A 15638-nucleotide genomic window follows, 5' to 3' on the forward strand; every position below is an offset into this window, starting at 1 on the left:
GCATCACAGTTCTGACTGTCACACTTTACAAAAGAGGCATGGAGGATCATTATCCTTTCAAGCATTAGGGCCGAGGACACTCTTGTTGTAAAGAGGTGGACAACATGTGGGAGCTCCTTTCAATTATGTTGCGAGATTTTATTGATTGCCAGGCCCAGGGGCGGCTCTAGGCTCATGGAGGCCCTGGGCAGGGAGCGTAGGTAGGGGGCCCCGGAAGAGGGGGGCTGGGCGGGGAAGAGCATGGAGGCCAGTGAAGAGGGGCGGGGTCAGGGTGTTTGGAAGGGGAACAGAGCCGGAGGCCGCCAAATCCCTACCAGAGGCCGCCACGCAAATATGTATCCATCCTCAGAGGATTATTATATTAAGGATATATATTGGTTTGGTGGCCCTGTGCAGGTGCACAGCTTGCACATGCCTAAGGCCGCCCCTGCCAGGCCTGAGTAGTAGATTGCTATTCAGTGACATAGCTGTCATTAGTGCAGCAGTTAAAGTTGAACTGGGGAACAGGGGTGCGAGGGGTTCAAATCACCCAAATTTGGGGAGTAGTATTTTTTGTCAATTTCAACTTTGATGTATTTGCTCTTTTCCATTTATTGTTGATTATTAGTGACAAAAAAGCACCCCTGAAAATGATCTCATAAGCATCCCTCTCCCCTCCGGCCCCTCAAGTCATGCCATGAAGTTTTAGTGGGGGGCCTTGCTTCAAAACATTTTGCTTAAGGGGGGCTCAGAGCAAAAAAGGTTAAAGACCACTGCACTACAGTATGGTACAGGCAGAACACCCTTCACGGTCCAGGCCCCTTTATTTTATAGCCTCTGGCGAGGATGTGAAAGGTGCATATCCAGGTGAGGGCTCACACAGGAGGGTGCCGGGTGGCTTACTACAGCCATCAACCGTCAGAAACAAAGGTGGCATGGGTAATAGAAAAAGTTGTGAGTTATTAGTTGTGCTTTACAGCATGGCTTTCTACAATACCTACCATTCCCAGTGCTTTAAACAAGCATTGGAAATGCAATAGGTCTCGCACCATTAGAGTTAGTGCTTTTAGAATTGTTTATGGGTTTTTTTTGTAAATGTTTAGCATTTTTGTTTCCTGTAGCCAATGCTAAAGAATTACAAATAAAAAAAGCCATAAACATTTCTTAAAGCTCTAACTGAAATGGTCTGAGACCTATTGCACTGTGTGAGGGTGAGGGGTTGAGGGTGAGTGAGGGTGAGGGTGGGTGAGGGTGAGTGAGGGTGAGGGGTTGAGGGTGAGTGAGGGTGAGTGAGGGTGAGGGGTTGAGGGTGAGTGAGAGTGAGGGTGAGTGAGGGTGAGTGAGGGTGAGGGGTTGAGGGTGAGTGAGAGTGAGGGTGAGTGAGGGTGAGGGGTTGGTGTTGAGGGTGAGGTGTTGAGGGTGAGTGAGGGTGAGTGAGGTGTTGAGGGTGAGTGAGGGTGAGGGTGAGTGAGGGTGAGGGGTTGAGGGTGAGTGAGAGTAGTTGAGGCTGAGTGAGGGAGAGTGAGGGTGAGTGAGGGGTTGAGGGTGAAGGTTTGAGGGTGAGGGTGAGGGGTTGAGGGTGAGTGAGGGTGAGGGGTTGAGGGAGGGTGAGTGTGGGTGAGGGTGAGTGAGGGTGAGGGTGAGTGAGGGTGAGTGAGGGTGAGGAGTTGAGGGTGAGTGAGGGTGAGGACCTGGACCTGGGAAACCTGGCAGCTCTGGACAATATGTCTTTGAAAGTTGTATTCATTATACCTATAGTGACCCTTTGCAATACCTATCTAAACAAAAATCCTTCTAATGGCATTGCCTACTGTTACACTATGAAACTAATACTGTCTGAGCACCTGGGTGCCTATGGGAGGCTATGGGTCAGAGTTCATGAAAGCACTGAAGTAAAGGACGAAGGGCAAGTGCTGCTCCTGTGAAACTCCATTGATGACAGGGGCAGGCCATGCATTCCTGGTGTGGTCTCAGGGCCAAGGGAAAGGTGATTGCTAATAGGGAATCACAGATGAGCTGAGGGAGCCTTGGACAAATGGACGTAGATTAAGAATGAACAATGGTAACGGCTGATACCCGAGACTTTTCCTCTTCTGCACACGGCGCAGTCTATTCTGCACCTGATCTCAGTAAAGAAACATTGGCAAAGGTAACATGTCAAGCGTTGGTAACCTATTAGCTTTGCCAATGCTTTAGCCTGCGGTATATAATCCCAGATCCAGGTTACAACTGTACCTAAACAGAAAAAAACGTGCAAGGTATTTTTTAAAGCGGGTGGGGGGAGCAAGGGGTGCAGAAGTAACATCAGGGGATGGGGAGGCAAGAAGCAACACAGGGAGTGGAAGCAACACGGGGGAGCACAGCTGGTTTGACAAAAGGAACATGGTGCCACAGGTGAGTGAGAGGAAGCAACATAGAGGGTAGGGTGGAGGGAAGCAAAACAAAGGGCGTGGGTGGGGCCGGAAGCGTGGAAAGGGGGGCTGAGGTAGCAGCTCTGTCACAGGTACAAAGAGGGGGAGCTGTGAGACGCTCGTGCGTTCACACGTCTCGGTGCTCCGTGGCAGCCAAGGTCATGAGAAAATATGCGAACATATCATCAGGAGGATGGATAGTGTGCAAAGTACAGATATGTCCGTGCAGCCCTTCGAGAGGCTTGATGGAAATATCAGGAAGCAGCCTGGTGAGGTAGGGTTACGTACTCATGAGAGCATAGGGTCAAAGGAGACAGGGAACCAAGTGCAAGGAGCCAGGGTGCGGGGTGGGGTGGGGGGGGGGGCAGACCTCACCGTGGGAAAAGTGTGTCCCAGGGGAGAGTGACAGAGGCATGGCTCAGCAGTGTTAAAATATTATCAGGGTCTTACCGTGGGAAGTAGGAACAAGGCGCAACTCCAATGCAGCGGCAGAGACGTAAACGGATTCTAAAATAAAGGGTATAGGCTAGGTAAGTCAAAATAGTTAAACAATCGCCTGAATGAGAAATAGAACATGACAGGTATATAGCAGGCGTTACCTGTATTAAAAATGTTCTCAGGTGGAAGGTGCGTCTGGGCACGGGCCGCATGGGATGCCGACAGCAGCCAGGAACGGCCAGAGGCGAAAACAAGGGTGAGTTGTGGCAAGCGAGCTGGGACGGAAACAGGTCACGTTAGCAGTAACGGAAACGGTATTTCCACGGGAGTCACACGCAGTCTGAGGTGGGGCCGAGAAACAGTTTCCGTGGAACGGCCTGTCGGGAGCCAAGCTACTTTCGGTATGTCAATAACGTATAGTGAGCACACCGACGATCGAGCTCAGGCAACAGCGGCCGCCATGTTGAAATACGTCAAAGGAAAAGATGGCGCCCTCCGAGAGACCTCTGTAAAGGTTGAAAAGTGCCGCCATGTTGAGATGATGCTATGTACCTGGAGTAATGCCCTTAGCACGAGGTGTCAGACACTTCCCCACAGAAAGGCAACAACGCAAAAGAAGTAAAAATTAAAATAATGAAATAACGTACAAAAATAAAATAAAAGGTTATGCATAGGGTGGCAAAGAAGGCTCATAACGAGTGATGAGATAACTTGAATTAAATCCAGCTACCGAGGAGAAGGGAACACAAGAGTCTTGGACAAAGGTCAAAGAAAGCATAGGGTCCTCACCCAAAGGTATACTGAGAAGAAGGGTGCAGCCATGTCTGGACAAAGTTAAAAAAAAGTATAGAGTGCTCACCAGATGGGCAGGGGAGGGGGCGGAGCGGGGAGAGGGAACAGACGAAGGGAAGACAGATAAGGGGAGGGGGGAGGAGAAATGCGACACGGCGGGCAGGGGAGGGGGGAGGAGAAGTGCGGATGAGGGAACTGATGTGCACGCGCTTTTAAGCTCAATGCGCATGCGCATTGAGCTTAAAAGTCACGGGCACTGCAAGGAATCGCCACGATTCCTTGCAAGTTGGACAAAGAGTGGATAAGCCCCCATAGTCTCGCTTGCTCGATGCGCATGCGCATCGACAGGCGAGACCTAAAAAATATGTATGGTGAGCTTTGGCTCCACCTAGAGTATCACTTGCTCACTTCATATTATTGGTTGTTTGGTGTATCAAGTGCTTCCATTTGTAGCATGAGGGACAATTTTATAACTGAAAAGTATACTCAGTTACTTACCTTGTCACATTTAATTCGGTATCTTTTATACAAAAAATCAATCTTTCTTGTATATTTCTTATAGCTCCAGGATGCATTTTTAAATGTCTGTCCAGCGGCTGGAGTGCGATCCACTGCCTTTTTTTCCTTTACCATTTGCGGATACCTGAGTAAGCATGTTCTGCATGGTTTACTACATGAAACCAGAGATACAGGTTGCTTGGCTTTTACCATTTCCAATAATTGTTTTCGCTGCGGGTCCGTCCCGAAGAGTACACATAAGGCGTGCCTCTCACACTGTCTTCTGTCGCGACTCGTGACTGTTCAATGACTGACGGCCACTTTAGTAACCCCTGTCAACTGAGCCTCCCCTGGGGTCTCTCCAGCCAATGAAAGCATTGCGAGCTACCTCAACGGATGCATTGCTACATTCCCGGCTGCGCAGCGAACTTAGTTTGTATTGAGCTCCGCCCCTCAGCAGCTTCTTTGGCGCTTTCTCATATCGAGAGCCACTCGGTGCTACGTCATCTTCTGCGCCACCCTTCGGTCTACCCCGCTGCTAAAGCGTCGTGCGCGTTGGTAAAGCGTTGTGCTGCACTCGTTGCGCCGAGTCCTTTTTCCCACCGTTCCGTTCACACTTTCAATCTCCACCGCGCATCTATTTAGGTGAGTGCAACTTTTACCTTCAGAAAGGGTCTGACTGAGTTGCGGCTCCCACTGCTTTTGTTGTCTCTCAAAAAACAGTTGACTCTTTAATGTCGTTACTAATAAGAACGCTGGGGTTCACTGCTCATGATTTAAACACATCCTGTGGGCGAACTGGCACTCGAGTGGTTGGTTACCTTTCATGTCGTCTGTCAGATTCCTTCTGACAGGTGTATCTAGCCCCTTTACATGTATCTGAAAGGAAAAGGGTTACACGCCCTCCCCTTAGTGGCTAAATGTTTTTCGTACTCAAAAGGACTGTCAATCAATCAATCAATCACGTCATTTGTATAGCGCACTACTCACCCGGGAGTACTCACCCTTGTTTTGTCTCGTTCAAACCAAGATCCCCGTTAAATATTTTTTTTATACAAGAACTTGAAATTGCAGGTCATGCGTTTTTCCGGATTGCACTGGTTTTCTGTAAATGTTTGTGTCCCAGCTGAAAATAAAATTGTTCAAAATTTGTATGTGTGCTGAAATTAGATGTCTGCGTAAATTCACAATGCAAATATCTCGATTCCCGTCACTTTCTCCCATGTTGCAGTGCTGCCCTGAATGGTGTGTAGACATTGGAACAAATGTCCTTTCTTTAATACAGGCCCAAAGAACTTTTGCGCTGATTGAAGCAGTGCGCGATACCATTACTTCTAGGAGAGGTGACCAAAGGTCACTACAGGCATCAGCTGCCAAGGTATGTGTCCTGTTTCAAATGGGTTGTCAAAGTACTTTGAGTTCCCTGTTGCCACCCTCCTGTCACTGACATTTAGAAAGCTGGACTCCGTTTGCAGTGAATAGTAGCAGGGATTGCCCAAACAGAAACATTACTCCTGTTTAAAAAACGGATATTCCTGATGCACAAGGCAGATGTAACTGCATTGTTTTTCAACAGAAAAGGTAAAATCCCCGCGTATGAAACGATTATTCCGCCACCCCAAGCGCTATGCACCATAGCTAAGATGTAATTGTGTCCTGATAATGGGCGAGGGGTGCAAATGCACCATCAATGGCCATCTGCACAAATGGCTAAACTACTACTGGCAGTGGCACTAATGGTGCCTTGGTCTTACCTCCTGACTTAACCCTTAATTGCCAAGCAATGCACTTTCTACAGAACTTTTGTGTATCCCCTACCAGTTAAACAAAGAGTCCAACATATCCCTAGTCTTCTGGATGCACACATGTCTAAGGCACTTTATTGGCCAGTAACAACGGGAAGTTTCTCTCCCACAGAGGAACCACTAGTCTTTCTTGCACCTGACTCAGTATTCATGGGCTCACTAAACAGAAGTTCATCCCCCTCCCCCAGTGAACATAATGCATTCTGGCCACTTGCTGACTTTTCCAGGAGACTTTCTTCCAAAGTCCTACTAGTGTAGGTCACTCAGCTTGTGCCTGGCGGAATTCTTCCTAGCTAGTTCCTTCAGTAGTTGAACCCTGCAGCTCTGATGGTGACCCTGGCTCCAACACTTGGCCTGCTACTGGTGCCTTGTCCATATCTCAGTTTGAAGCAAGAAAGACAGGGCTTATGGCCTGTGCTTTCTTGGCGACTGTTCTGATCCACTTTATATCCTTCTCTGTTTTTTGCAAATCTGGGTTTTTCCCATTCTCTCCCTGAGACAGATGCGCACCCTGTGCTCTGTTCAACACAGCTCATGAAAAAACCATCCCCTCTCTTCTCTTACCCCTGTGTCGTCCATGACATTCTTGTTATTGAGTTCTGCCTCAACTCTGACAATCTGGTATTTCATGTCGCTCAAGGTGGCTACCAAACTGAGCTATTGGCACCAGGGAGAATATCTTCAAGTTTGTGATACTTACACTCAACCATAGTCTTGTAAGCGCCTTGATCTTTCAGGGCAGAAACCTCTTACTTCTAATACTGGTTTCTAACACAAAACCCATTGTATTAGAATGGATGATTTTTAAGGTACCTAGATCCAGTCCTCAAATGTCCATAGCAACTAAGCTGAGTGCCACACTGCCCTCATGGTCCCCCTCACTCATATTAAACACACTGCCTATAGTGGGTGAAACTGGCACAGCATTTTTCAAGTGACAGTCTCTTTTGTTATGTCCCTACTTGTGGAACAAATAGCAAGTGACCACTTTGGGCACAGAGGAACTTTTTACTTTCCTCTCTTGTCCTTTTTTGTTACTGGCCAGGAACCTAGTTCTCTTTCTGCCATTTTCCAACCCTGTATCCGGGTAAGTTGCCTTGGCCCTCCTAATTGGAACTAGCCTGTTGAGAGTTCCTCTCATCATTTGGCTTAAAGCTAGGCTGCTTCAGCCCTTTGTTAGCCCTGGTAGCTAACCCCTTGTCACTAAACACTGCACGTTTCTCCGGATTCTTCCCTGTTAAATTGACAGCAGTGCATAAAGGTCTTAATCAGGACAGGGAATTGCACTGTATTCTCACTGACTAACATGGTTTTCAACAGCATAATTGAGTGTTTCCCTGCCAAGGGGCCCTGAAAACTGACATCAAACTATATCTGCATTAAATTGTCAATTGTACTGTGATCTATTTTAGGATCATAAATGTACATTTGTGTCGGGTCAATCTAAAGTAGTTATTATTCACGTTTCACCTAATACAACATAATGAATGTGGGTTTCTTGGTCAAAGAACCTGCAAAATGACATTGAACTACTCAGTCATAAAATGGAATTGTGGCTCAAACAATACATTATTAGTGAACGGATGTGACGATATGCTCCATCTTGACTACAAATTTAAACACAGTGTAATACATATGTTAAATCCTGTGATAATGACGTTTTCATATTCTTTCTTGATTGACAATGTAAAGCACTTTTCACTCGGTATTTCTTTCCTTTGTGACTCTCGCACATTACAAATTTCTATCAACGCACAGTTGTATCATGCCATGGTACCTTTTACGCCAAACCATTAAAAAATATGGACAGTTTCTTTGCAAACACCTTTTAATTTCTTCTGTCATTAGTATTGTATATGTTGTTCGTTTTTATATTAGTGTGTATATAATGTATGCATACACACGGTCCATCACCATTACTACAATGATAAAACTTTCATTTTTATCTGCACTGGGTTACTATTCTCACTATTTATTCCCTTTTAATAATTTCTCAATTATTGCTGTAAGATGTCTATACTTCTTTATTCACATTTCAGACAGTATTTAGTTCATCAATTTCTTTGTTTTCCAATAATTAGAGCACATCAGTGGTATTAAAGTATTTATATGTGTAATTGGCACATTTGCTTTCTACATACTTAACAACATGGCGCCTGTTTTCAACCGATTAAGGCTGCACATATTACTTCCTCGCAGTCCTTCCTCTCTTTCCAAACATAATGTTAGGTTGCCGTCTCCCGAAGGCTCAAAACACACAGATGTCAGGACATAAACCGGTCTGTAACTGCAGCACTGAAGTTTTTTGCATTAATTTAACATTATTTTGTCCTCATTATGTAAATTGTTGGAAAAAATTACTTTTATTAAACAATTGCTTGGTACCCCTTTACAGTAATAGAGAGACGGTGCCATTGGGCAGTAATGAGCAGAATGGCCCCATTTCGCCAGATATCTCTAAGGCGATCTATTCCAGTGAGGCTCCACCTACGAAAGCCCTGTAAGCATCTCACTTCATTCAACAGGTCACATTCCCAGAGCGGGGTCTGTTCAATCAATGTAACCTCCCACCCCAGTAGCTTCGTAGCATCTCGCCTTGCTCGCACTACCGTATGCGCGTGTGTTGGAAGAGATTTCTCGCAGCTCCTGCGATATAGTGCGGCTGGGTAGCCGCCTTTTCCCATGACATGTCTGTCTACCCGATATGCAGACTTGGAGAGGGTTGTAAAGACCCAGTCATTGGTACTGATGAGCTGGGATGCCAGATAACTCCTGATGTCGGGAACTGTTAGTCCGTCTCATAGACTCCTTGTTGCAATTTACATAGTGCTATGCGCGGGTTACCTCCCTCTCACAGTAGGCTATGCAGTTCTCCTCAAATTGCCCTAAAGAATGCATTGGGGACCTGATACGGGGTGTTTTGCATCATATACAATAGGCAAAGGAGAGCAATCGTCTTGAATCGGACTGCCCGACCCATTAAAGAGACTGGGAGCCGCTGCCAATGGTCCACATCGTCCCACAATCTCACAAGTTGTGAGTGCAGATTTAAAGCCATACAATCTTTCTGCGACTTGATGACACAAATACAAAAATATTTGAATTCCTTGCGCTGTACCAATGCCGCACAAGAGGACATGAGGGGTGGGATCATGCTGGCTAAAGGGAATACCAGCGACTTGTCCCAGTTTATTTGGTAGCCTGAATAGCTGCCAAAAAGTTGAAATATGTGAATGAGTCTGTCAAATGTGTGGCGGGGCTTGTGAGCATAGAGTAAAACCTCATCCGCGCACAGAGAGATACGCTCCTCCCACCCACCCCCAACATCAATGCCATGAACCAGAGAGTCGCCACGCACCCAAGCCGCGAGCGGCTCCAGTACCAACGCAAAAATCATAGCCCTGTGCTGTCTGTTTTACCAGGATACTGCCCCGTTCACACACTCTTGCCAGTGGGTCGCAGTACTGGAGACATTCCCAGGCACGAAAATTTGGTCCAATGCCAAGCTGAGATAGAACTGCGAACAGGTATGGCCAATCGATACTATTGAAATCCATACTGGCATCCAATCAGAGTACCAACGCAGCCTCTGATGGTCGGGCCGCTGTTTCATTCATAACTCCATGTAGATTTCGGAGATTCAGCCTAGTGTTGTGATGAGGCATATACCCCGACTGGTTCAGGTTGGGTTACTGTAGAGGGTGTCGGACATATTTCTTTTGCCAATACCTTCACCAGGACCTTAGCTTCAAAATTTTTTTTTAAACTCTTTTTAATGGTACTTATATGATGATGAGATAAACATGGAGAAAGTATATTTGCGCCACATTTTGTTTTACAACTCTGCAATTTTTTCATTACATTTTACTCCTGGAGAAAAAATGTAAATTCACAGTTTCAATATTACAGTCCTCGGTAAGCCTGCCAGGCCCCCCATATTTTCGCTCCCTTTTTGAGGCACCCCCATCTCTTATAAATCATGCATTCTGCTTGCCAACACCAGTCTAGGTCTGTTTTCCCCCCCCCCCTCCTCCTCCCATATTGGGACAGTGATTGCAATTCCTTTTCGCCTCTACCGTTCCCAGGGCTAGCCAATGTTCTGTATGCCTCGGCCAGTCTTCATTCCCAGAGGTTGCCAGCAAGAACCACTTAGGCTCCTAAGAGACCTCAAAGACGACCACAGTCGCCATAGTGTTGGCGATTGACTGCCAGTATACTTGCAGGATCGGACTTTCCCATATAAGATGGAAAAAGGAACCCTCTGAACTACATCCCCTGTGGCACAATGCATGCTCGCCTCTCCCCATAGGGTGTAGGACTGTCTTGGGGTAATACACTCTATGCAGCACTTTCAGCTGTATAAGCCTAAAGTGAGACCTTATTGCCACCTCCCTTGGACCCTGGAGCTCCTCCATCCATTCTTCATCCTCCAGGGAGCCCTCGTCTTGTTACCAAGATGCCAGTAGAATGCACAGGGGGTCTGGGGCATTATTTATGAGTTTTTTGTAAGAGGGAAACTGTTTTAACCTTTATGAGCTCTGTCAGGACCCTATCTTCCAATAGGTGTCTAGACTTCCAGCCTGTCTCCTCCTCACATGTACTTCCTCACGATCCGAGCCATTTGGAGGTATTTGAGCCACTCCCCTCTCTCTAGGTCGAATTCTCCCTGCAAGTCACCAAACGTTATGTATGCCTTCATCTCCATAGATCTCCTAGCGTCTCTAGCCCCAGTAGGTCACACTTGGCAAAACCCACTAGTTGATTTATTTCTTTTAGTCGGTCTCCTGCCCAGAGTGGTGTCATCCCTGTGAATTTGTTCTCCCAGCCCAAGTACTTTGTTGCTGCTTTCCATATTTTAACTACGGTCTTCGTGTGACGCGGGAGCGTTTTCTCTACGTGTTTGGTGTACAGTAGTGCCCTGGGACCCTTTTCACCCATGGCCTCTCTATCAACCCTATACACCGAGCCTGCTCTGTCGTCAAACATCCACCGTTCACATTGGCCAGTTGTGCCGACCAATAATAACTACGAACTTCTGGACCGCTAGGCGCCCTTCATATATTCCCCTCTGTAGTTTAGTCAACACATTTTGTGGGGCCGCTCCTCTCCATAAGTGCGTGGAATTCTGAGTCTACTTGCTTGAAAAATGAGGGTGTACCTCATAAGGGGTGTTCTGTAGTGCATATAGCATATTGGGGAGTGCCATCATTTCAAACATGGCGGCCCGACCCATCATAGTTAGAGGGAGGGTCGGCCCAAGTTCTTGCAGTGGAAGACTTGGGCGTCTCTCGTTATGTGGATACCAAGGTATTTGAAACCATTTTCTTCTATGGGCACGATGCACATAGACGTTAGGGTGGGCACTCCTCCCGATAAGGGGTAGAGCAGTGACATGTCCCAATTAGTACCATATCCAGAGTGCTCTCCGTATATTCGAAAGATCTGCAGTATTCTATCTACGGACTGTCTTGGTTTTTCAACATACAGGAGGATATCGTCCGCATAGAGTGATATTCGATCCTCCCATTCCCTTCCTACCGGTATTCCCCATATTAGGGGGTCCTGAGACACCCAGGCTGCCAGCGCCAACTCAAACCGTATAGGGGACAATGGGGTTTGTGGAATTCCTACCGTGGTGAAATATTGCCAACCACCTTGCATTGTCAATTATGATGACCCCCCCTCCCCTTAGACTTTCCATGTGATATGTTGTAATGAATGATTTCACCTACTGTCTCCATGATGCTAGATGTTATTGCTTCCTCTGTACTGAAACTAATAAACTGATGTATGTTGATAAAAAGATTTACAAAAAAAACTGTATAGGGTACAGCGGGCAGCAGGCAGCCCAGTCCAGTTCCCCTCCGTAGGGCAAACTTTCAGGACACCGTAGCATTAACCCGCACTCTCCCTATTGGCTGTTCATAGAGGAGTTTAATCCAAGTTATAAATTTAGAGCCCATTCCTACATCTCAAGAAGAGCAAATAGATAATTCCATTCCACACTGTCGAAAGCCATCCTGGCGCCAAGGGATAGGAGGGCCGATTGTCTGAATCTTTCCCCGTTAAGTGAAGTATGCCAAACAGTCTATGGAGGTTCAATCTGGTTCTCCGATGAGGCATGAAGCCTGAATGATCCGGGTGTATTACGGTGGAGATCACAGTGGACAAGCGCCAGGAAAAGAGCTTGACCAGTAGTTTGACCTCATAGTTGAGTAATGAGATCGGACGTTAGGACCCGCATGCTGTTGGGGGTTTTCTGTAGTACGGTAATGACGGCTGTTCTTTGATCTGGGGGCAGTATTTTATCTTGTCGTGCTTGTTCGAACATGTTTAACAATGCTCTGCTGTTATATCTAACATGGTCTTATACATTTCTACTGGGAGCCCATTAGGTCCTGCTCTTTCCCTGATTGCAATGATCGGGATGCTATTTTAATCTCCAAGTGTAAGGTCCACCTCAAATGCTTTTCTCTCCTCCTGCGTAATTCTCGGTAACAAAATATCTTGCAGGGGTCAAGGCAGGTCTCCACCGTGTGCGTTGTACAAGATGTGTAAATCCCATAGTAGTCAGCGAATTGCTCCGCTGTTCCATAATGTCCCCCCTCCCCTAGCCAATCAGCCCAGGCACCCATCCTCAACCTGTCCGCTTCTTATCCAACCAGGTCAATAGCCTGCTTGCCTTGTCCCCTACATCATATAATTTATGTTGTTGCCAGCGCCTGAGTGCGCTATCTTCTAGCAGATCTCGTAATTCCTTTTGCTTTACCTTTTAGATGTTGTCTATCTGCCTTTGCCTGAGGATCAGTGCCTAATGCCCGCCCCTCCAGTTGTATGATTTCACGTTCCAGTGCAGTGCATTTAGCATCTTTTACTTTCCAAAGTTCTCTAATCTTTGCCAGCACACTACCTCTAATAAGTGCTTTAAAGGCTTCCCACACAGTCACTGTGGAGGTGACTCTGCCCACGTTTTCTGCTAAATAGTGTTCTGCCTCATCTCTAACACTGTCTACGAAATCCTCCTCTTTGAGGAACCATGGGTCCACGTGTTGCGGTAGCGTGCGGTCCCTAACCGGACCTGCAGCCCGATCCTTGTGTAATAAGGTAGTCAGTCTAGAAAGGCTCCACGCTGCTGCAGATAAATGAGTGTATTGCTTCTTGTCTGGGTGATGGTGTCTCCGAATGTCCCCCAGGCCCATGGCCTTGAGAAATCCCCCTCACCGCCCCCCCCCCCCCCCCCCCCCCCCCAGTTAACCTCTGCCTAACGGTGTTTGTCCCCAGGGGGCCCCGCCCGTCGCGTCAAGCTCGGGTGATATATCATTCATGTGCCCACCAAGAATTAGTCTGCATTCAGCAATTGAAGCAGGATTTAACCCAGCGCTTAGAGAGCTACTGCCTGTATTCCCTGGGGATTACATTGAGCTCAAATTAAGCCTTTTCCCCTCCCACGTCCCACTCACTACGGCATGGCGGCCAAGCGGGTCTGTCCAAGTCTTATTTTGTATAAAGGGAAACAACTTCAATATCAAGATATCGGGCGGGCCGCATCAGTGGCACAGACTTCTGATCTTTCCCTTTGAGTGGATCTCTAATTTCGTACAATTTCCCCACCCTGCAACCCTGCTTTTAAGGTTGTGAAGCCCCCAACTTTCAAACCTGCAGAGCGCCTGTAGCTCTTCAACTAACATAATAATTCTAACTAATGACTAATATAGGGGAATGCTCAGCCCAACCTGACTCGATCTACTAATGTTATCATATTCCTATCCGACTAAGCCTGACATGTAATTGTAGCCTAAATATGTCTCTTCGGGGTAAATCTTACATATGTTCCATTCGGGCTGTAGGGAGTGTCTGTGTTCATCCTGCATCGCAGGGGTATAATGTGCGTGGGCGTTATCGTCCAGTCTCTCGTCTTACCTGCGCCCTGGTATTACCACTTCAGGGATTTTGTCTCCCCTGGCTCGCACCCCCTTGCGATGCATCTCTTTGACTGGGCCTCTGCCCACAGTGCACCAGCCACTCCCACGTCTCCTCCAGAGTAGTGAAGTGCCATGTTGTCCCTTCAGCTATTACTCATAGTTTGGCTGGAAAAAACATCATGTACTTTAAGTCCTTATCTCTCAGTTCTCTTTTTAACTGTTTCAAAGCTTCTTCTTTGCCTCCTAAACTTGAAAGGTAAAGTCTGGAAAAACCTTAACCGAGTTTTTTCAGATTTCCTTTCGATCTTGCTGCTTGCAGTATAGCATCTCGATCCCAATGATTGAATATTCTGGCTATGATGGTGCGCGGCGTCGCACTGGGCTTTGGGGGGGGACGGGGGGGACACTGGCGCTCCATGTGCCTTCTCGACAGAGAAGAATCGTGATAGACGAGGGGCTGCAGTTTATTGGTTATGAGGTCTTCTATGAGTAGGTCTACGTTGGGCCCCTCCGCCCCATCCAGGACCCCCACTACACGTACATTCCTCTTTGTCTTCTAGCCGCGCCTCCATGTGTGCAGTCTGTTGGGTTAGGCTATGTACCTGCTCTTCAATGCACTTCTTTTTGGACTGGAGTGGAGTCATTTGGGTCTTGGCGGTTGACACTTTGTCTCTTAGTTTGGAGAGGTCCGCCCTGATTAGAGTAACTTCTGTGGACACCGCGTCTATTTTGGGCTCTAGGGAGCCTTTAACATCTCGGATCGCAGTCATTATAGCGGCTAATTACCGTCCCTACCCTTCCTCCTCCATGTTCGATGGGGGCTTCGTAAAGCAATTTGTTCGACTGAACGGCACCCGCTCCTCTGGGTTTCCCCATTTCTGCTTCGCCTGCTGCCTGGATAATGTGTGTGTTTCAGTATCCACCTATTCGCCCTGGGCTCCGTCACTGGAGGTCTCCTCTCCCTACCGCTGGCGGGTGGCCCGCTGGACCCTCAGATGGTTTATTGATGATGGCCCTGCCTGGCCGCCAGCCCAGACTCTTGCTCTTCGTGGGGAAAGGCACAACGCGCTCAAAGACCGGATGGGCTCACCGCCCGCTGGTAGCCCAGGCTCCGGGCCGAATGTGTCTGCAACCGTGTTGCCCCACTCGTGGACCCGCTCTTCTTGGACTGTGTTCCATCATCTCAGCAAGGGCCGGAGGACTGTGGGGGGACGAATCCGGCTTTGCCTTTCTTGAGCTTCACTACGGGCATACGCTCTACTCTGCTAGGCTGTAGCCCCTTTCATGCTGAGAACGCGTGCCCGCGTTTGCTTCCTCCTCCAGCCGTTGGGTCCTCTTTTCCCCGCTCGCCTCTTTCATGCAGGTGTAATAAGGCCCCTGGCACAGTTTGAATATGGGCCGTGCCTTGCGCCCGGACCAGGCCGCCCGGCGGCTCACCTCATTCTCAGCGGCTGCTCAGCTAACACTGCGGCCCGCTGCCTCACTCCAGCGAGGCAGCGCCTGAACAGTGCAGTTGCTTCACTTGTTCCCCGGCTCCGATATTGGCGGGGCACCATCTCTCTCAATGATTTATAACCCAACTTCTTCTTTCAGCACTCTGCTCTTGGCGGGCTCCGCCGCCCTCTTGGTCCTTCCTGCCGCCGTGATCTGCACATGTAGCTGGCTCTGTTGTTGTGCCTCTCGTTTCTCTGCACCGACACCGGCCAGCATGGTGTGGACTATTTCTCCCCGCTCGTAGGCATTATCTCCTACTTTCGGATGGGGCTCAAGTAAAGATTGTGGTGCAGATTATG

The 15638-nt window shown here is 47.9% G+C and overlaps 1 protein-coding gene across 1 annotated transcript in view; it reads left to right on the top strand.

Annotated features, from left to right (window-relative positions):
• Positions 1-4606: 4606 nt before the first annotated feature.
• The window catches only part of LSM6 (LSM6 homolog, U6 small nuclear RNA and mRNA degradation associated), an 84633-nt gene continuing 73601 nt past the window's right edge, over positions 4607-15638 (top strand). Inside the window, exon 1 of the mRNA XM_086962264.1 lies at positions 4607-4763. The gene's annotated coding sequence lies outside the window, so the exon portion shown is untranslated. The remainder of the gene's footprint in view (positions 4764-15638) is intronic.

The sequence above is a fragment of the Lissotriton vulgaris genome, chromosome 3_1 (assembly GCF_964263255.1).
Source record: "Lissotriton vulgaris chromosome 3_1, aLisVul1.2, whole genome shotgun sequence".
Taxonomy (NCBI): Eukaryota; Metazoa; Chordata; class Amphibia; order Caudata; family Salamandridae; genus Lissotriton; species Lissotriton vulgaris.